At 46.6% G+C, this 21593-nt stretch overlaps 1 non-coding gene across 1 annotated transcript; it reads left to right on the top strand.

The window, feature by feature from the left end:
* The first annotated feature begins 15186 nt into the window (after window positions 1-15186).
* Trnam-cau (transfer RNA methionine (anticodon CAU)) lies at window positions 15187-15258 on the top strand. Its single transcript has one exon. It is a non-coding gene; the product is annotated as a tRNA-Met (tRNA).
* Window positions 15259-21593: the final 6335 nt, after the last annotated feature.

Raw genomic sequence — 21593 nt, 5'->3', positions numbered from 1 at the left:
TGCAGGCCAAGCTCACTCAGCCTTCTTCTTACAGTCTCAGACGATACCGTGAGCGAGAGCGATTCTCGGATATCCTCTGCACTTTGAAAAGGATCAGCCACGATGGCGGCCGTAATCAGGCGGTCCTCTTCCTCAGTCGTGGCCCTTGGACGCCCACTGCGCTCCATATCTGTGAATCTGTCATCGTCGCGGAAATCTTGAATAATCCTATTCACGGCAGTCCGGCTCCTGTTGGTTCGGCGGCAGATTTCGCGCTGAGGTATTCCCTCTATAAATAAACGCACAATGTGCCTTCTTTCGTCAAGTGGAACACGCAGTGGCATCTTTCCAAATAGGCAATCACCACGTGGCCTGAAGCAAGTCTACTACGTTTCAGCGACTGATGCGAAGATGCGCCTATGTGTGAAAGAAAATTTTCTATGCATCCGCTTTTTCTTTATTTTTGATGACAGTGAAACACCTCCCTACCCTTTCTCTCAAGACGCAGAAGCAGCAACACTCATTGGACCAAGATGCTGCCAACCAAAGTGCGCCAGTAAACGTCGCGTAAAAAAATCGTCGCAGCGCTTCGTGAAACTTATCTACCCACTGGCACACCAGTCGACAAAGGTTGCAGTGATTGCTCCGATACTGCTATCAAGCCAGATATGTGGCGGTCTTATCGCAGACAGCGCTCTGCGTCAACACAACGAACTAACAATGTCATGCACGGGAATAAAAAATTAACAGGCAGGCGAGTACCAAGAGGGCTCATATCCGGGAGAGCGCCCCTGTCGCCGCTAGGTGGCGTACCGCTAGGTGGCGCGGATAGGCAGTCTGGCACGCGCTCGCGTGGTCCGCAAACTTTTGTGGTTGACTGTACGTACGCTTCTGCTACCGGGCCGGCCGAGGGCAACGATGCCGCGCAGTTGCTGATGGATGTGGCCGACACCGAGGACGCGGCAAAAGGGGCAGGAGAACAGGCAAGCCTAAGTGCAGCAGACGGTTCGCTTGCACCGGCTGTCGAGGCGGGGGCACCAGTGGATAATAAGGCTAGCGAAGGAGTTAGTTAGTTAAATTGGATTTATTGGCGCAAAAGTGGCTACGGCTATGCTGCGCCAGACACAGGGTGATAAAATTTCCTTCGTAAATGGAGCATACAATTTAGTAATTATAGCTTACTTAAAAACCTTGTTTCGTCAAGGAAACTTATCACGTCAGTCAGAGATACCAGTGCATCATCTCCTAACAGCAACATCGGGTGAAGTGGAGTGTTTGACTTATACAATACTCGGAAGTATTTTTTCCTAAGCATTTCGAGATGCGGACATGTTATTAAAATGTGTATTACTGTTAATGGTTCATGGCATTATCACATGCTGGTTGTTCCTCCTCTGTGAAAAGGTAATTATGTGTCATGTGCGTGTGGCCTATCCGAAGTCGACAGAGTATTACTTCGATGAAACTCGATGATAGCATGTCTTCCACTCTCCAAGGACAGGTTTAATATGTTGAAGTTTGTTGTTATCTTTCAATTTCCATTCGCGTTGCCAGATTGAAAGGAGTGCCTTGCGAACTACTTGGATCCCGTCCCTAGCAGGTATATTAACTTTTGAAGTATTCATATATTTTGCCGTTGCTGCACATTCATCCGCCTTTTCATTTCCTGGGATCCCAGCATGGCTTGGCACCCAGCAGAAATGAATAGTCTGGCCTTCACTTAGATGTGTTAGTGTGTTTAGGATATTGCCAATGATGGGTTCGTATTGTGATTGCATATTCAGGGCTTTAAGTGCACTTAAAGAGTCTGTATAAATTACAGATTTTTCGTGTTTAGTGCTTGTAATCTTTTGTACTTCCATCCATAAGGCATCACACTCAGCAGTGAAAACTGATACAAACTGTGGTAGTCTAACTGTGTGTTCCCACGTATCTTCAACCACGCTGCTTCCGACATAAATGTGCGTCTTCGAGCCATCGGTGTAAAATTCCGTGTAAGTGTCATACGTGTCCTGCACTGTGCGAAATTCCTGTAGTATAAATTCCCGAGGCATATCTTGTTTTTTAGATGCGTTAATGAAAAATCTAGAAATTTTGTGAAATCGTTCCAGGGTGCTAATCTGGTTGGTCTTTGCATGACAGAAAGCGTTTCAGTAGGGACATTGTAGTTAAGGACTTTTTCTTGAAATCTAAGTATAAGTGGTTTTATAGCATTTGGCTTGTTTGTGTAGTGTAGTCGTTTCTCGCAGTGTGTGATAATGTTATAGCAAATGTGGTCTGGCGTTGAGCGAACTCTTAGAACGTATGTCAACATGAGTTGCGTTCTTCTGTGGTCTAAAGACGGCTCGTTGCTCTCGGAATACAAACTGGGAATGGGTGAGGTCCTATAGGCACCGGTTGCTAAGCGTAGTCCTTTATTATGAACGGGATCTAACCGCTTAAGGTATGATTGTCTGGCTGAACCATATGTTATGCACCCGTAGTCCAATTTGCTGCGTACCAGCGAACGATAAATATGAAGGAGGCATTTGCGGTCAGAGCCCCAGCGCTTCCGGGACAGGACTTTCAGGACATTAAGTGCTTTATTTGTTTTAACCTTTAGGTTGTTAATGTGTGAGATAAAATTTAGCTTTTTATCGAATATGACCCCCAAGAACTTCTGTTCTTGTTTAACTGGCAGCACTATTCCATTTAGTGATAAGATGGCGTCAGGTTTCAAGCCCCTCTTCTGAGAAAACACCACAGGAACAGTTTTTTTCGGACGAGAAACGGAAGCCGTTTTTGTTAGCCCATATTGTCAATTTGTTTAGGGTGATTTGAATCTGCCGTTCACACGTTGTCATGTTAGATGCGCGGAAAGCAATCTGGAGGTCATCAACGTAAAGAGAGTGCATAAGGGTGGATGGTATGACTTTGATAACCGAGTTCATTTTGACAACAAAGAGTGTTGTACTTAAAACACAGCCCTGAGGCACACCGTTTTGTTGGGTGAATACGCGTGACAGAACCCTACCAAGACGCACCTGAAATGTTCGATCGGACATAAAATCAGACAGGCAATTCAGCATTCTGCCCCGAATCCCTAAGTCTGCCAAGTCCCTCAAAATACCGCATCTCTATGTGGTATCGTATGCCTTCTCCAAGTCAAAAAAGACAGCTAGGCGGTGTTGTTTGTGTAAAAAGGCTTTGCGTATTTCGTGTTCAAGTCGGACTAGGTGATCAGTTGTAGGACACCCCTTTTTGTAACCACATTGATGTATGTTTAAGGACTTTTCTATTTCGAGGGTGAAAGTTAGCCTGGTGTTCACAACACATTCGTATGACTTTGCCAAACAGTTGGTGAGAGCAATGGGGCGGTAACTGCTGGGGGATGTGCTTTTCATGCTTTCGGCATTTCTTCAGTTTCCCAAATCTTGTTAAAGAATTTTAGTAATGCTTTGAGAGATGTTTGTGACAAGTGGGCAAGCATGGTGTAGTGAATACGGTCCATACCAACTGCAGTTTTCTTTCCAGCAGAAAGTACGCTATTTAATTCTGGGAGTGTGAGGGGATCATTGTACGGCTCATCAGAAGCGCCTGTTGGTAAACTTTGTTTTTCAGCAGAGTTTTTGTATGTTAAAAATGTGTCCGTGTAGTTGGCTGAACTTGCTACTTTGTAGAAGTGTTCCCCCAGAATGTTTGCTTGTTCGTCGAGTGCTTGTGTACCAGGATTTGAGAGTAAGGGAATTGTGTAGGACGAGTAATCCCCTTTGAATTTCTTTACCTGTTGCCACATGCGTTTGGAGGAGACTGAACTGTTAATAGAGGAGACGTATTCCTGCCAAGAGTCTTTTTCGGCTTGTCTACGGATGTATCGTGCCTGGGCTTTTTTCTGTTTGAAAATAATTAAGTTTTTATATGTCGGGTATCTACGAAGATTGCCCCAGGCCTTATTCTGTTCTTTATTTGCTTTGGAACATTCCTTTGTCCACCACGGATTTAGTTTATTTCGATATTGTCCTGTAGATTGGGGTATGGCTCTTTTAGCTGCTGTGATTATGCAAGTCGTAAATGTTTCATTAATTTCATCGATGCCTAGATCGGCTTAAAAGTTTTCTTCTAGTTTCGCAGTTTCTGTAAAAAGCGTCAAGTCTGCCAGTTGGAGTTTCCAACCACGCGGCCTGCAGGTGATGATGGGTAAAGTTGATGACAGTTTAATTATCGCAGCTAAGTGGTCACTGCCGTATGGATTGTCCAACACTTCCCAGCTAAAATCTATAAAAAGAGAAGGTGAACAAAAAGATAAGTCAATACAGCTAAAATTACGTGATGTAGGTGAAAAGTAAGTAGGTGCTCCTGAGTTTAAAAGACAGATGTTGTTAGATAGAATAAAATCTTCTATGAGTTGTCCTCTTAGGTCAGTCTTGTTACTTCCCCAAAGAGTACAATGAGCATTAAAATCTCCTACAAGTATAAACGGGTCTGGTAGCCGTTCAATGAGCTTTTCATGTTCTTTAAGATGTAAACTTTCGTGGGGTGGGATGTATATAGAACAAACTGTTAGAGTTTTAAAAGAGAGAATAGTGACGGCAACCGCTTCGAATGGAGTATTGAGTTTATCATCTCCGGTGGGAGTGCCGCCTTTCACGACAACGGCAACTCCTCCACACAGTCGGCCAGTGTTTGCCCGGTCTTTCCGAAAGACAAAAAGCCTTTCCAAATATTCTGGTTTTGGGGGCCTAGATTTGTTTCTGGGGAAAAACTGTTTATGATGTCTTTTATGTCACCTAGGTTATGTAGTAGACCTCTGCAGTTCCACTGTATAATAAAAGCCATGATGGAACAGAAATGAAAATGCTTAAATGATAATTGGTTCTGAGATACAAATTATAGGTGACAAAAGTTTAAATGTGGACAGTGGATTTGAACAGTAACCCTTGGGTTACCTGTCCTTTTTCGGAGTGGTTACTGGGAGTTTATCCCTCTTTGTGCGCTCGAGTGAGCGTTGGTCCTTCGGTGTCAATGACACCGGTGTTTTGGTATCGACCTCCATTGCAGAAGCGCTGGAGGACCGAAGGGTTGACGCTGAGGCACGTGCCTCAGGCCTTGATGGACGAGTTGTTTTAAGGCCCTGCGAGACCGGGATCTCCGGAGCCTTTGAAAGCCATGGGGCAGCACTGGCTGCCGCCACCACGGGGGCTTGAGGAGCCAACGCAGGGCTACTGCTAGTAGACCCTGTAGGCTCTCGGGGCCTATGTGGCGCGGCCCCCTGATGCACCACATTGGCATAGCTTAGTTTTGGTAAAAGTGATAGGCGTTTTCTAGCTTCATAGAACGATATTTTTTTTGACTGTGATTACAATGATTTCTTTTTCTTTTTTCGAGACGGGACATGACCATGAGTAAGCAGGGTGATCACCTTTGCAGTTTGTGCACTGTGGAGAAGAATAACATTTGTCGGATTCATGATCGTTGGAGCTGCATTTTGCACATGTTGCTTTCCCTCTGCAAGAAGGAGAAGCATGGCCAAACCTTTGGCACTTAAAACATCGTCTGGGATTGGGAATATACGGCCTGACATTGACTTTGACGTAGCCCGCCTCAAGGGAACTGGGCAGTGTGCTGGTGGCAAATGTGAGAATGACATGCTTCGTAGGGATTTCTTGATTGTTTCGTCGAAGAACGATTCTCTGGACTTTTGTGACGCCTTGCTGGACGATGTGTCCACGGCTAAGGAAGCAGCTGGTGAGGCGGCAAAGACGGACGTACGACTTCAGCAAAAGGGGCAACATGTCAATGAAGCCGTCGCCACTGAACAACAAGAGCAAGTAGAGGGCACTGTAGCCATGCCGAACCGTGAGGAAGAGAGCCCACCTGATCCGGGAGCGGCCTCCACCCCCCCTGAACATGAAGACATGGACACCCATACCGCGCTCGTTAACTTGCAGGCGGGGAAACGCCAGCGCGACCAGACCAATAGCCTGGCTACGATGCAAGACAGCAGCGGCGGACACGAGCCACCGCCCAAAACGCCAGGTATGAGGAGACCAACCTTGAAGCTGCGGCCGAACATTACGGCCGATTCACGGCAGACGGGTAAATCGCCTCCGTAGTTCTGTACTGTGTTTAGCTTGAGGCGGGTTGGGGGGTTGGTGAGTGCAATGGCCGTCACCCTGAGCTTTGTTTCTTTTGGATATGTGTCAGGAACGAGGGCGCAAGTTGCATGTGAGTGTTACTTTCGAGAGGTCGGGTTGTGTTCCCTTTTGTGGCATTCGACGCGGTTATCGGCACGTCATTATGAACACTCGTCCTTGCGTACCTGCGATGGGCACCATTCTACCGTGTAGTCATGGCAGCTAATATCGAAGGAGCGCTACGTGTAGCCATGTTAAATGTACGAGGGCTCGGTGCAAGAAGGCGGCAATGTCAGCTAAGTCGCCTACTCTTAGATAATGACTTGTATCTTGTGGCAATCCAAGAAACGAAAATAGAGAGCCAAGAACTAACCGACAGAATGGTGTCCAATTTTCGTGCGCACTTTGATGTGTGTTTCTCACGCTGTTGGTGGATCAGGTGGTTGCGCTGTATTCATTCGAAGAAACTTTGGCATTTGTATGCAGTCAGTGTTTTCGTGTGTAACTGGGCGCCTTTTATTGGCTGATTTTTGTTTTTGCGATAAGGATTTCCGTGTCATTTGTGTCTACGCACCGAATATTAAAACAGACCGGCGATCCTTATTTGAGCGTCTTGAAGCGTACGTAAACTGTGATAAGGTGGTAATACTGCTGGGAGATTTTAACTTTGTATGCACTGCTGACGACCGCGCAAAATTTTCACACGTTCACGATAAAAGTGCTGAATTGCTAAATGCAGTGGTGCACGATTACGACTTGGAAGATATCGGTAGTGTCTTCGCCAGTGGTACTCACCCGCAGTTTACCCACTTCCAGCGTGATAGCCACGCTCGGCTAGATAGATTATATGTGTCAGCCGAACTGGTGCCCTTGTGTAGCGAATATGATGTGCAACCCATTGCATATAGCGATCACTGCTTGGTAACTGCCACCTTTGGGAAAAGACAGATCAAACACACATTTAACTGGGACTGCTGGAAATTGAACGCGCAGGTGTTGAATGACGATGCTTTCGTTGATGCTGTTGCGAAGGAACTAGAAAGCCTGATTTCAGTCGAATTAGCAAGCTTCGCCATTAAATGGGAAGAATTTAATCAGAAAGTTACAACAATGGCTGTTGAAAGAAGCAGTGTCCTTCGGCATAACCTGAAACAGGCAGAAACAAACCTTCGCCAGCAACTGCAATTTTTCATCAGAATGGAAAGTGTCCAGCCTGGTGTGTATATTAACGAAATAAAGGAAGTGAAAGCCGAACTCGAAAGTATAGACTCTGAGAAATACAAAGCCACCGTTGTGTGATCAAGGTCTGAGAAGCTGTGGGCGGGAGAAGCTCCAACAAAACGAGCTCTCTCAGACGAGAAAAGGTACGCATGTCGGAAGGAAATGCGCCGGCTAGCTAAAGGCAATGACATCACGTCCGACAAAAACGACATCAAACAAGGGATCGTCGATCACTTCAAAGCCTACTTAGGTCAACCACGCGAACCTAAACATGGCTACTAGATTGAATTCCTTTCATTGATGCCAAAGCTCGATGAAGAAGTTAAAGCACGGCTAGACCATCCCATTACCCTGAGTGAGATAGAGTGCGCAATAGACGAGATGGCGCCCGGTAAAGCACCTGGGCCTGATGGCTTAGGGACTACTTTCTATAAAACGTTTAAGTCAGCGCTGGCTCATGTCCTCCATCTAGTTATCAGCGAAGCGTACGACCGAAAAAGATTGCCCTTGTCTTTCGCAACCTCGCATATCGTGCTAATCCCGAAGAGTGATGACGAAAAGAAACGTTTGTTGCCAGGCTCACATCGCCCGATAACTCTCGCCAACGTTGACTATAAAATATTCACGAAATTTTCAGCGAAACGACTGCAAAGTTTCATCAAAACATTGGTAGGGCCTCACCAGACTTGTGGCATTGAAGGCCGCAGTATTACAACAAATGTACACGTGGTTCGAAGTGTGCTAGAGTGTTGCGACGCGATTGGCGATTACGTCGCGATGATGCAGATAGATTTGGCAAGAGCCTTCGACCTCGTCTCGCACAAGGCTCTACTATGCATACTCGAACGTACGAACTTTGGCAGTGTCACTACGGAAGGCGTAACGATGGCGTACAAAGACTGCTCAACGCGAATCATTGTTAATGGGGAGCTCACCGATAGCTTTCGTGGGCTCTCGTCGGTGCGTCAAGGATGCCCGCTTTCGCCCCTTCTGTTTGCTGCTTATCTCGAGCCACTCTGTTTGGCCATTAAGAACAACGACCGCATAGCAGGCTATCGACTACAGGCAGCACAGGTTAAAATATTGGCGTATGCAGACGACATCGCGATTCTCTGCACAAATAAAGCCAGCATTAAAGAGGCAACTACTGTAGTCGAAAAATTTTGCGATTCAGCTGGAGCCCAGATAAATTGGGATAAAAGTTATGGCTTCTGGCATGGCAGTTGGGAAGACACGCCGGAGACCTTTTCTCGATTGAATTGGTCAAAGTTACCTACACAGTACCTGGGGGTGCCTCTCGGAAGTTACCGTGAGGCCGAACCGTACTGGCTCGACCAAGCTTCGAGAGCAAAGGAAAAGGCTGACGGTTGGAGAGGAAAGCAATTGTCAATGTTTTCTAGAGCCACTGTTTGCAACCTCTTTTTACTTTCTAAGATATGGTATGTTATGAATGTGTTGTGTGCTGCGCGGGTAAGCGTACAAAAAATTCACCGCATTTTCGCTACTTTCATTTGGGCCTCTACCTGGCAGAGGACGAGTCGAACAAACTTGTTTCTGCCGGTCAAGAAAGGTGGGCTTGGTCTGGTTCACTTGTTTTTGCGACAAATTGTGTCACGCTTTGTGTTTCTGCGGGATCAAAATGATCTCTTTCTTCGAACAATAGTACAAGTACGGCTGGGCAGACTTCTTCCGGGATTCTTTGTTTCGTCGGCTGAGCACATGCCGGGAACTGTGAAAGGATACCTGCGTGAAGTGGTGACGTCATATAGGATGTTAAATGTGCGTTTCTCACAGCAGTATCTGTCCACCGTTACAAAGAAAAAATTGTACAGAGATCTTGTGGACACGATGCTCCCCGTACCTTTGTGCCGCTCGCCACACCGTGGAGGCCCCGGACATGACGTGCTAAAAAGAGTGAAGAAAATGCAGTACGGCCATCAACTAAGTCTTTCTTTTTCAAATTACATACAAACACACTTCCCGTTAAGACCTGGCTTCATAGCAAGGGTATTTTCATCCCCTGGAACACCAACTGCTTTTTATGTGAAAAACCAGAAACAATAGAACATGTTTTCCTAGATTGCTGGGACCCGATCTTTCACTGGGACGTTCTGCAGAGAACGCTGAAGAAGCAGTTACCCCTGGACCCATATGGGATACGCTTTTTGCCAATAGATACCTCAGAGCAAGTACCGTACGACCTCATTATGGTCCTGGGCCTCCACGCTATGTGGAAAACTCGCATGCAATTTGAACATGCAGACTTGGTTGTAATACCGGTGCGAGAACACTTCATTGAGAGTGTTGTTTACGTGAGAGACGCTTACAAATCACTGCCTGATCCACCACAATGGATGTATGTACTCGATGAACTGGTGTCACTGAAAAGATTTTAGTGCTGTGTTGGCCAAAGTGTGGCTGGCATGTTTTATCATTTGTAACCCTTGATTTCGTACGTCGACGACGGCAATAAAGAAAAAAAAACAGAGTGGCGCAGTGGAAGCGTGCAGGGCCCATAACCCAGAGGTCCGTGGATCGAAACCACGCTCTGCTACGGATATTTTTAATTTTCTCACATTTTCCAGAAATATCTCATCAGCGCGTTATTTCATGTCCGCGTGAAATATTTTATGCCGTTAATCGCACTCATGCACGACACATCCTTTACGCGCTTTAAGAAGCTTCAATCGTTGATTAGAAATGTGCGCAAATTCTCATGCAGCCGTGACAGTCAAGCAGAGTGGCACAGCATTCTGCTTCCGGCAGCCGAGCTGTGCGGACGTGTGAATCATGGGCTCCGATGGAGCAGCTATTGTGGCTACCAGCCGCGGTAACAGGCTTATCGAGAACGAGGAATTGAGCTATCAGTTTATTTTGCCACCTCTGCCCAAGGGACCTGTTGTAAAGAACACCGTGTTTTTGCACGGCGACGTGCGAGCAAGGCCCTACAGGGTCGAAGACTTCCGAGACGTGCTCGTCCCGACTGGATTTCTACCGGAAGTCGTGGCCCTTGGCGCCTACCAGATCAATCATGTTTGGGCGGTCACCTTCTCGAACGACGAGGCGGCGAAGAAACTGCTGGCATTGAAAGAACTCAACGTGAAAGGGCGTCGCTGCGTAGTCGTCGACCCTCAAGACCAACAGGTACGCCTTCGCCTTCATTGGTTGCTGTACTGGGTGGAGGACGAAGACGTAAAGACAGTGCTGGCAGCCTTTGGCAAGGTCATTGAAGTGACGCGAGAACGATGGCGCGTCAAAGGCGTCGGAGATAAGGATTCCACGTCTCAAACTGTTCTTCTGAAACTGAAGAGCGGAATGAAAGTTGACGACCTTCCGCACCAAATCCTAGTTGCAGGTGAACTGGCCCTTGTCGTGGTGCCTGGACGGCCAATGCAGTGCCTTTGGTGCAAGGGTGTAGGGCATGTCCGTCGCGAGTGCAAGGTGCCGCGATGCTCGCGATGCCGTAACTTTGGCCACACTGAAGATCAGTGCGTACGCACGTACGCCACAGTTGTGGGGCCATAAGCAAGCGAAATCGCCGCAGAGATGAGAATGGATGCTGCTGAAGCCGAGGACGACGCCGAAGGGGCGGGTGACCAGGAGAGCGCCAAGAACGCGGAGGCGACAACAAAAACAGAGGGAGAGACGAAAGGCGTCCTTGTTACCCCCGAAAAGAAAGAAGAGTCATCAGGTTCTTCAGAAGAACTGGAGAAAGGCAGCGAAAACCGCCTTTTATCTGATGATGCCACGTACGTCGCAGGAGGTGGGGTTTCGGCCCAAGACAGCGATGCTATGGAAGTGAGCCGCTTCAAAAGGCCGCTTGACGTCACCGACGGGAATGCAACTGCTAAGAACCACGCCGACGGGCCACCTGCAAAGACAACAATAATACGAAGGAGCAGCTTCAAGCCCTGTCCAAACATTCCTCGGGATAGGAAGGAGGGTGACAAGCCACAACCGACTACGGACCATGCCAGACCACCGGACGGTCCCGGGGGCGTCTAGCCGCTGGCTAGACGTTGCGGTGAGCACGATGCCTCGGGCCTTTCTCTCTTTCCCGTAGTAGCAATGGCATCCAACCCGACGCTTAGCTTGGGCACGCTAAACGTGAGAGGTCTGGCCTCCAAGCGTAAACAAAGCCAAGTGTACCGGATGATGGTGGACCAAGACCTCGATGTTCTAGCCGTGCAGGAGACAAAAGTTGAAGGGGAGGAGGAGACCCGAGGCATGGTGCTAAGATTTATGCCTTCGTATTACGCGGTAGTGAGCCATGCCAAAGGAGCGTCGGCAGGTGTTATTTTATTTATTAAGAAGCTGCCCGGGCTATTGATCGAAAGTTATTTTTCGTGCCCTTCTGGCAGACTAGTGTACTGCGACTTTGCTGTTGGTAATGATTCTTGGCGGGTGATATGTATATATGCACCCAATATATGCGATGAACGCAAGATGTTTTTTTTTTCGCGTTAAAGGCGCACATATGCGCGCATAGTAAAGTCATTATTATGGGAGATTTTAATTGTGTACTCAGCGAACGAGATAGAACAGGCAAGAGAACAAATGGTAAAAGCTGTCATGGTCCTCACTGAACTATTAGCCGAGTGTGACTTGGACGACGTGGCTGATTGCCTAGTCGGATTACGCCAGGTTCAATACACGCACTTCCAAGGCAATAGTCATGCTCGTCTTGACAGGATATACGTGACACTAGACGTTATACCCATATGTCGCAGCTACGATGTCATACCTATTTCATTCACCGACCACTGTTTGGTCAAGACATGTGTTGGACGCAAAGGAATGGGCAACACTTTCACGTGGGAAATGTGGAAAATGAATTCCAAATTGGGGGGGGGGGGAGGGGGGGGGGTTAAAGGACGAGCTTTTTCTAAGCAACGTACAAGAACACTTGAAGGAAATAGAAAACAACAAAGTGGCGCAAATCACTGAAAAATGGGAAATTTTTAAACGAATTAAGTTAACCGCCATTGACCGATCCTGTAAAATAAAGTACGAAGAAAGAGCTAAAGAGAAAGAACTAAGGGCAGTGTTGGAAAAATTAACGGCCTTAGAGTGCAGCCAGCCGGGCGCATACAAGGACGATTTACGCAGCATCAAAGCGAAATTGGAGCTATGCGATGAAGAGCGATATCGAGGAGCGATTAAACGCGCAAGGGCAGAGGCATTGACAGCAGATGAAACGCCAACTAAACGCGCGCTAGGTCTGGAGAAAACGCATGCGCGGCGCAATCACATAGATACTATTGAAGTAGATAGTAATGAAATAACTGACGGTGAGGAGATAGCACAAGGGTTTTTCAAGCACTTCCAAGAACTTTTTGCATCGAGAACTGTTGACGTAGACGCCTTTAGAGCTGCGTTTTTGGGGCGTATGCCGCAACTCAGCGACGACACGAAGAACAGGCTCGAGGCACCGATATCAACTCATGAAGTTGAAAAAGCAATTGAAGATTTAAAAGCCGGAAAATCACCCGGTCCGGATGGCCTTTGTGCCGATTTTTATAAACTGTTTAAATCAGACCTCTCGCCTCTACTTGCTGACGTGTTTAACGAAGCGTATGAAGTAAACGCATTGCCACATTCTTTCGGGCAAGCGCACACTGTACTAATCCCTAAGACTGACCAGCCTGCGAAACTGAAACATGTAACGTCGTACAGACCAATATCACTTACCAACAGTGATTACAAAATATTCATGAAGATAATCGCAGACAGGTTATAAACAGTAATGGAAACCATAGTAGGTCGGCACCAAACATGCGGAATCAAAGGACGAAGCATTAACACGAACGTACACATAATGAGATAGATTTTGGAATGTTGTGACGCCTTAAGGGCGCGAGTTGCGATTCTTCAACTTGATTTGAAGAAAGCTTTTGACTGTGTTGCTCACAGTATTTTATTTGCCATTCTTAAGCATATAAATGTCGGGTCTATAATTACTGACGGGGTAGCCATGGCGTACCGGAACGGCACTACTAAGCTTATAATTAACAAGACTTTGGGGGCCCCCATCAGCATTCAACGTTCCGTGCGCCAAGGCTACCCAGCCAGCCCACTTTTGTTCTGTATTTATTTAGAGAGTTTGTGTTTGGCAGTCATTGAGAACAAATGTATTCATGGGTTTACGATGCAAGCGTCAGAAGTCAAACTGCTGGCCTATGCTGACGACGTAGCCGTGTGTTGCAAAGACAAGGAGAGCATTTTACAGACGATAAATGTTGTGAAAAACTTCGGTGAAATCACAGGTAGTAGAGTAAACTGGAGCAAGTGCCTCGGTATTTGGCATGGAGAGTGGCCTGAGGCTCCTGCTATATTTGCGAACGTCAAGTGGTCAACAACGCCAGTAAGGTACTTAGGCGCACCACTCGAAGCTTACAAACAGTGACGAATACTGGCAGGGCCAGCTTAAAAGTGCTAAAGAGAAGGCTGAGGCGTGGAAAGCCAAATACCTTTCAGTATTTGCCAGGGCGACTGTATGCAACTTGTTTTTCGTCGCTAAGCTATGGTATGTCATGCAATTCATTTTCTGTAACAGGATCAATGTGCAAAAATTCCAGAGTCTTTGCCGTGTTTGTGTGGGGTTCCGGATGGGAGAGATGTTGCCGCAACAATTTGTTCAGACGGGTGAAAGATGGAGGATTAGGGCTGGCCCACCTGTTTGTTAGGCTACTAGTAGGACGTTTTATTTTCTTTCGGAACAACGATGATCTTTTTTTGCAAACAGTCTGTAGAGTTAGACTCGCGCACTTGTTGCCAGAGTTGATTGTATGCTCCCAAGGTGTGCCAGCGGCAGTGTTTGGTTTCTACAGGGAAATTGTATTCAGTGTTCGTTTCCTTGCTGTACGGAATTCGAAAGAATATTTGTTTAAGGTCTCAAGGAAAAAGCTGCGCAACGATATAATGGACAGCCTTTTTCCCCCGCCTCTGTACAGAGCCATATACAGTCGAGGCCCAGGCCAGAATGTTTTTAAACGCGTCAAACGAATGCAGGTACCGCCAGGTATGAAAAGTTTCTTTTTCAAACTACACACAGGTACACTTTCAGTTGCAACGTTCCTAGAAGAAAGAGGCTTTTACATGCCATGGGGCTCACAATGTATAATTTGCAAACAACCTGAAACCATAGACCATGTTTTCCTACACTGCTGGGAAGGAGTATACTTCTGGGATGTTTTACAGCGCACAATAAAGAAAGAATTTCCTCTTGACCCACATGGCATCAGGTTTTTGCCGATAGATGACGATGACGGAACACCTTTTGATCAGATTATGCTGACTGACCTCTCTACTGTATATGGCGCTCCCGCATGGCAGGCTTCTATTGCGATCCCGATAGAAGACCAGCCCGTGTGTATTTCCGGGAACAAATAAGACGTTTTCTTGATGTGCTTGCAACACAAGAGTGTCCCCCACTTTGGATGGCCAGGATGGAACCCCTGGCCAATCTTAAGGAATTCTGAACAAAGCCTGTTACAGTATGACAGGCTGCTTGTGCTTATTATTTATACTTAACGGATGTGAAGTCCATCTGTTTGTGTACATATGTTAGTTATGTTGGTATTCCTATGTACCACTGCTTACCGGTAATAAAGAAAAAAAAAGCCGAGTGGCGCAGTGGAAGCGTGCTGGGCCCATAACCCAGAGGTCCGTGGATCGAAACCACGCTCTGCTACGGATATTTTTAATTTTCTCACATTTTACAGAAATATCTAATCAGCGCGTTATTTCATGTCCGCGTGAAATATGTTATGCCGTTAATCGCACTCATGCACGACACATCCTTTACGCGCTTTAAGAAGCTTAAATCATTGATTAGAAATGTGCGCAAATTCTCATGCAGCCGTGACAGTCAAGCAGAGTGGCGCAGTGGAAGCGTGCTGGGCCCATAACCCAGAGGTCCGTGGATCGAAACCACGCTCTGCTACGGATATTTTTATTTTTCTCACATTTTACAGAAATATCTAATCAGCGCGTTATTTCATGTCCGCGTGAAATATTTTATGCCGTTAATCGCACTCATGCACGACACATCCTTTACGCGCTTTAAGAAGCTTAAATCATTGATTAGAAATGTGCGCAAATTCTCATACAGCCGTGACAGTCAAGCAGAGTGGCGCAGGATTCCACTTCCCGCCGCGAAAGCCTACGGACGTGTCTATCATGAGCTCCGTTGGAGCGGATGTAGCGGCCCAGATAAGCCGCGGTACCAGGAATGAAGTGTCGCAGGATTATGCAGTCATTTTGCCCCCTCTGCCAACTGGGTATGTTGTCCAAAATACTGTTTTTCTACATGCTGATATAAAAGGAAGACCGTACCGTGCAGAAGATTTCCGTGAACCATTGTTTCAACGTGTCCCGCCCACCGAAGTTCTTGCGCTTGGCGCCTGTCAAATGAACCATGTGTGGGCGGTTACCTGCAAGACCGCTGAAGGCGCGAAGAAGTTTTTGGTTGATCCGGAATTGACGGTGCAGGGCCGGCGATGCATCGTAATTGATCCAAGCCACCGCGACGTCCGTCTGAAGCTTCACTGGTTGCTCTACCACGTACGCGAAGAAGATGTGCGAAACGCGCTGGGCCCCTACGGAACGGTCATTGAAATAGGACTGGATAAATAGCGAATTGACGGCTACAGCTAGCAGAGCACCATGACACGTACAGTTGTGGTGCGACTAAAGGCCGACGTAACGTTGGACAATTTACCACATCAGCTGCGTGTTGGAGGCGAGCTCGCCCTTGTCGTGGTGCCCGGAAGAGCACCAAGGTGTTGGCGCTGCCAGCAAATTGGCCACATCAGAAAGGATTGCCGCGTCCCGCGATGCAACGTCTGCAAACGCTTTGGCCATACCGTAGAAAACTGCTCGAGGACGTATGCTGCAGCTGCCATGACCACGGTGAGCACGAAGAAATCCGAGATCACCATGGACGAAGCTGAAGCAGAAGAATGTGTGAGTCCAGCAGCAATTTCAGGGGCACAAGAGACAAGCACCCAAGAAAATGAGCCACCGAAAACTGAGGAAAGTTTGAAAATCACTGCACATGTGCCAATTCCAGTTCAAGCGAAGACGAAGAGTACGGACTCCAATGTCACCGAGGATGCCACCAATAAAACAAGTGCAAACACTGAGGCAGCGGAAGTTCACCAAAAGCCTCCCGAAGAGGATTTCATGGATTGCCGTGAAGCAGAAGAAAATAGTGCGGTGGTAAAGAGACCACGATACGACGGCGGTGAAGAGTCAAAGGACGGCAACAGCAGTGAACCTCCGGCGAAAGCGGCAACCAGTCGCCGGCCGCGGCCCACTGCAAAGCCAAACGTCAAGGAGGGGGAGAAGAGGGCGGCTCAGCCGCCCACTTAGAACACAGCTAACGCACTACGTGTGTACCCGGAAATCGGGGCACACCTTATTTTTGGTGAGCGCATCCTTTTTTTTAAGATAAAAATGGCTATTACACTTGAGAGAGCTGTTCGTTTCGCCACTCTAAATGTGCGCGGGTTAGCTGCTAGAAGACGTCAGTACCAATTAAGCAGACTGTTTGCAGAACATGATTTAGATGTGATTGCCGTGCAAGAAACTAAAGTAGAGAGGCAGGAGGAAACTGATCGAATGGTTCTGCCTTTTCGCACCACGTATAATATTTGTGTATCACATTCCAATGGCTTGTCGGGAGGGTGTGCTATTTTCGTAAAAAATATATTGGTGCTGTGGAGACAAATATAAGAAGCAGTGATAGAGGACGATTCGTAGTATGTGATTTCTCACTACTGAATTTTGAATGGCGCGTGATTTGCTTGTATGCCCCGAACCTCGAGAACGAAAGGAAAGCTTTCTTTGAAGAAATTAGTGGTTTTCTTGATTGTAGTAGACATGTGATATTCATGGGTGACTTTAACTGTGTGTGCGCATTGGAGGACCGCTCCAAGCGTGTAAATATCCGCGATCAAAGCGCGTTGATTTTGAGTGAACTGATTGCAGAGGATGGACTAGAAGATGTGGCCCTCTGTATGTCTAATGGCAGGGTCCAGTTCACACATTTTCAGGGTCAAAGTCACGCGCGTTTAGATAGAGCCTACATTCCACTTGACCTTGTGATGTGCTGTGATGAATGCTTGGTTACACCAGTGTCGTTTAGCGACCACTGTTTGGTGAGATTCACGCTTGGAAAGAAGGAAAAGACGACAAAGCTCAACTGGAATCTTTGGAAGTTAAATCATAGCATTCTGAAAGATGAAACGTTTTCTAAAAATGTTACACAAGCGTTAACGATGATGTATGAAGATGAAAAAGATGACTGGGAAGAACGGTGGGAAACTTTCAAAGAAAATGTTAAACTAAGGGCTTTAGAACGAACGACGAAGCTTAATTTTGAGAGGAAACAAGGCGAGAAGAATTTGCAGTTGCAACTGGAAGCACTTTTAAAGGAAGAGAATGCGAAACCGGGCACGTTCACCGAGGAAATCAAAAATACAAAAAACAAGCTCGAATTTTTAGATAAAGAGAAATAGAGGTGCTATTATTAGGTCAAGAACAGAAAAGCTTTGGATGGGCGAGACGCCTACAAAACGGGCACTAGGTGATGAAAAGCAATATGCAGAAAGAAAAGAAGTCAAGGAAATAGTGTACAATGGCACATTGACGAAAGAAAAAAGTCAGATAAGGGAAGCATTTGTTGAACACTATCGCGAATTGCTTGGAAAGTGTTTGTCGATGGCGAGTGGATTTAGTGACGAATTCCTTTCTTTCGTGCCCAAGTTTGACGATGAAATGCAAAAAAAGTTTGGAGGCTCCTATCAGCGTACAGGAGATTAAAAAAGCTATTGATGACTTAAGCACTGGAAAGATGCCTGGTCCAGATGGAATAGGAGCAGAATTCAATAAAATGTTTAGAGATTGCACGCGCGCTGTTCGAAGTTATCGAAGATGGTTATAAAAAGAAAAGACTACCACGCTCGTTCACTGAGGCGCACACTGTTTTAATCCCCAAAACAGATGATAGCACCAAACTACAGTCTGTGACGTCGTATCGGCCCATTAGCCTATTGAACACGGATTACAAAATTTTCATGAAGGTGTTGGCCAGGAGACTGCAGAATGTCATTCAAAACATTGTAGGACCGCACCAGACATGTGGCATAAGAGGTCGTAGCATTACGACAAATATACACATAGTAAGAAGTGTCTTAGAGATTTGTGATGACTTTGGAGACCGAATAGCAATGATGCAATTAGATCTACAGAAAGCTTTTGACCGTGTTTCCCATGAAGTGTTGTTCAGTGTGTTGGAACATGTGCAAGTAGGAAGTGTGCTTCTTGATGGATTAAAGATGGCATACTGGCGGTGCGTAACACGCGTGGTAGTTAACAAGGTGCTCAGTGAAGAAATTGAGATACTCAGTTCTATCAGACAAGGATGCCCGGCATCAGCCTTACTTTGTGCCATGTACCTAGAACCCTTGTGTTTCTCAATTACCCATAATTCAAATGTGCATGGATTTAGATTACAGAACACCGAAGTAAAGATTCTAGCATATGCCGATGACGTGGCTGTAGTCTGTCAAGATAGGCAGAGCATATGTGAAGTTGTCCACACGGTCAAACAATTTTGTTCCATGACAGGTAGTATGATTAATTGGGACAAAACAACTGCATTTTGGTATGGTAATTGGGATATGAGACCTGATGTATACGTAAATGTAAGATGGGAAACCCGCCCGCTAAAGTACCTTGGGGTACCACTTCAGGTCTATCGTGACAACGACTACTGGAAAGACGAAGCAGAAACAACCCGACAAATAACAAACGCCTGGAGAGGGCGTGAACTCTCTATTTTTGCACGGGCGTCTGTATGTAACCTATTTTTGATATCCAAAATATGGTATGTGTGCCAAGTGCTTTGTATGTCACGCGTGAATGTGCAGAAATTTCACCGGATTTTCGCTGTGTTTGTATGGAAATCGACGTGGGAGCGAACAAGTCACTCAAATTTGTTCCTATCGACCCGAAACGGTGGTTTCGGTTTGTGTCACTTGTTTATTAGGCAACTTGTGTCTCGCTTTATTTTTCTTCGCGACCAAAGAAACTAATTTTTGCAAAGTGTAATAAAATTAAGACTGTGCTCCCACGTTCCAGAATTTGTTGTGTCGTCGAATAACATGTACCAATATGTGTCAGGGTATCTGCGTGAAGTTGTACAATGTTTTAATTTTCTCAAAGTACGTTTTTCACGAGAGTACTTGTCCTCTGTAAAACGGAAAAGACTTTACAAAGACCTCCTTGAATGCTTGTTACCAACGCAGCGATACAGATCTTTATTCAATGTCGGACCCGGACAGGACGTGTTAAGAAGAGTTAAAAGGATGAACGTAAAACCGGGAGCAAAAACTTTCTTCTTTAAACTTCACTCTAGGACGCTCCCAGTAAAGCAGTGGTTAGCCGATAAAGGCCTCTACGTCCCATGGACGACGAATTGTCTATTGTGTAAGAAGCCCGAAACTGTGGAACACGTGTTTATTTACTGCTGGGACGCCGTCTTCCATTGGGACATCCTTCAGCGCACATTGAAAAAAGACCTACCCATCACGAGTTACGGCATTCGTTTTCTGTGCGTGGACAATGAAGACGGAGTCCCATACGACATGTTTATGTTAATAGGACTACACAGCATATGGCAGAAGAGAATGGCGGTCCGTAATGCAGACCCTCACACACGTCCTGTAAGGGAAAACTTCATCGCGAATATGGATCACATACGCGAATTGTACAAAGCGCAACCAGAGCCTCCTGACTGCTTACCTCTGTTGAATGAATTATGTAACTTGAAGAAATTTTAATGTGAACACACCGGACCAAGGCTCGGTCCACGTGTCCATTTTACCTTTCATGTTTCTGTGTTCCTATGCCCTGTAAAAAGAAAACAGGTAATAAAGAAAAAAAAAGCAGAGTGGCGCAGTGGAAGCGTGCTGGGCCCATAACCCAGAGGTCCGTGGATCGAAACGACGCTCTGCTACGGATATTTTTATTTTCCTCACATTTTACAGAAATATCTAATCAGCGCGTTATTTCATGTCCGCGTGAAATATTTTATGCCGTTAATCGCACTCATGCACGACACATCCTTTACGCGCTTTAAGAAGCTTAAATCATTGATTAGAAATGTGCGCAAATTCTCATACAGCCGTGACAGTCAAGCAGAGTGGCGCAGTGGAAGCTTGCTCGGCCCATAACCCAGATGTCCGTGGATCGAAACGACGCTCTGCTACGGATATTTTTATTTTCCTCACATTTTACAGAAATATCAAATCAGCGCGTTATTTCATGTCCGCGTGAAATATTTTATGCCGTTAATCGCACTCATGCACGACACATCCTTTACGCGCTTTAAGAAGCTTAAATCATTGATTAGAAATGTGCGCAAATTCTCATGCAGCCGTGACAGTCAAGCAGAGTGGCGCAGGATTCCCACTTGCGGCCACCGTAGTGTACAGTCGTGTAATGTCGAGCTCCTTTGGAGCAGCGAATGCGGCCCAGCAGGGCCACGGAAACAGGACAGATGCCCAGGAGTCTAAAGACTATGACATTATTTTGCCTCAACTGCCATCAGGTTCTTCTGTTTTAAATACTTTATTCCTTCACGGCAGCGTGAAAGCCAGGCCTTTTCGAGCTGAGGACTTCCGAGACACTTTGAATCGTCTGGAATTGCTTCCCGAGGTGGTTGCCTTGGGGGCGTTTCAGATGAATCACGTATGGGCGGTGACCTTCAAGAATGCGGAAGGAATAAAAAAGTTGCTCGCAGTCACCGACCTGACTGTCAAGAATCACCGCTGCCTCGTGATAGATCCGAGCACCCATACTGTGCGCCTAAGGCTTTATTGGCTGCTTTACCACATGCCTGATGAAGACGTGCGCACCGCTCTCGCACCGTATGGGAAGGTGACGGATGTTTGCAGAGAGCATTGGCGTGTACCAGGACTCGGCGATAAGGGCTCTTCAACACGGACGGTTAGTCTGCAACTAAAGGCTGGCCTTACTTTGGACGACCTGCCACACCAGCTACGAGTGTCTGGCATTATGGCCCTTGTTGTTGTACCTGGAAGGCCGCCGCTTTGTCTGCGGTGCCAGCGAACAGGGTATATTCGCCGAGATTGCCGCGTCCCAAGGTGCAAGCTGTGTCGGCGCTTCGGACATGATGATAGCCAGTGCGCTAAGACCTACGCGAGCGTGGCCAGCCAAAGGAGCCGGGAGGACCCCGCAGAGCACATCATG

This window comes from Dermacentor silvarum, chromosome 1, assembly GCF_013339745.2.
Source record: "Dermacentor silvarum isolate Dsil-2018 chromosome 1, BIME_Dsil_1.4, whole genome shotgun sequence".
NCBI lineage: Eukaryota > Metazoa > Arthropoda > Arachnida > Ixodida > Ixodidae > Dermacentor > Dermacentor silvarum.
The sequence above is the reverse complement of the archived record's forward strand: the minus strand, read 5'-3'. Positions and strand labels throughout refer to the sequence as shown.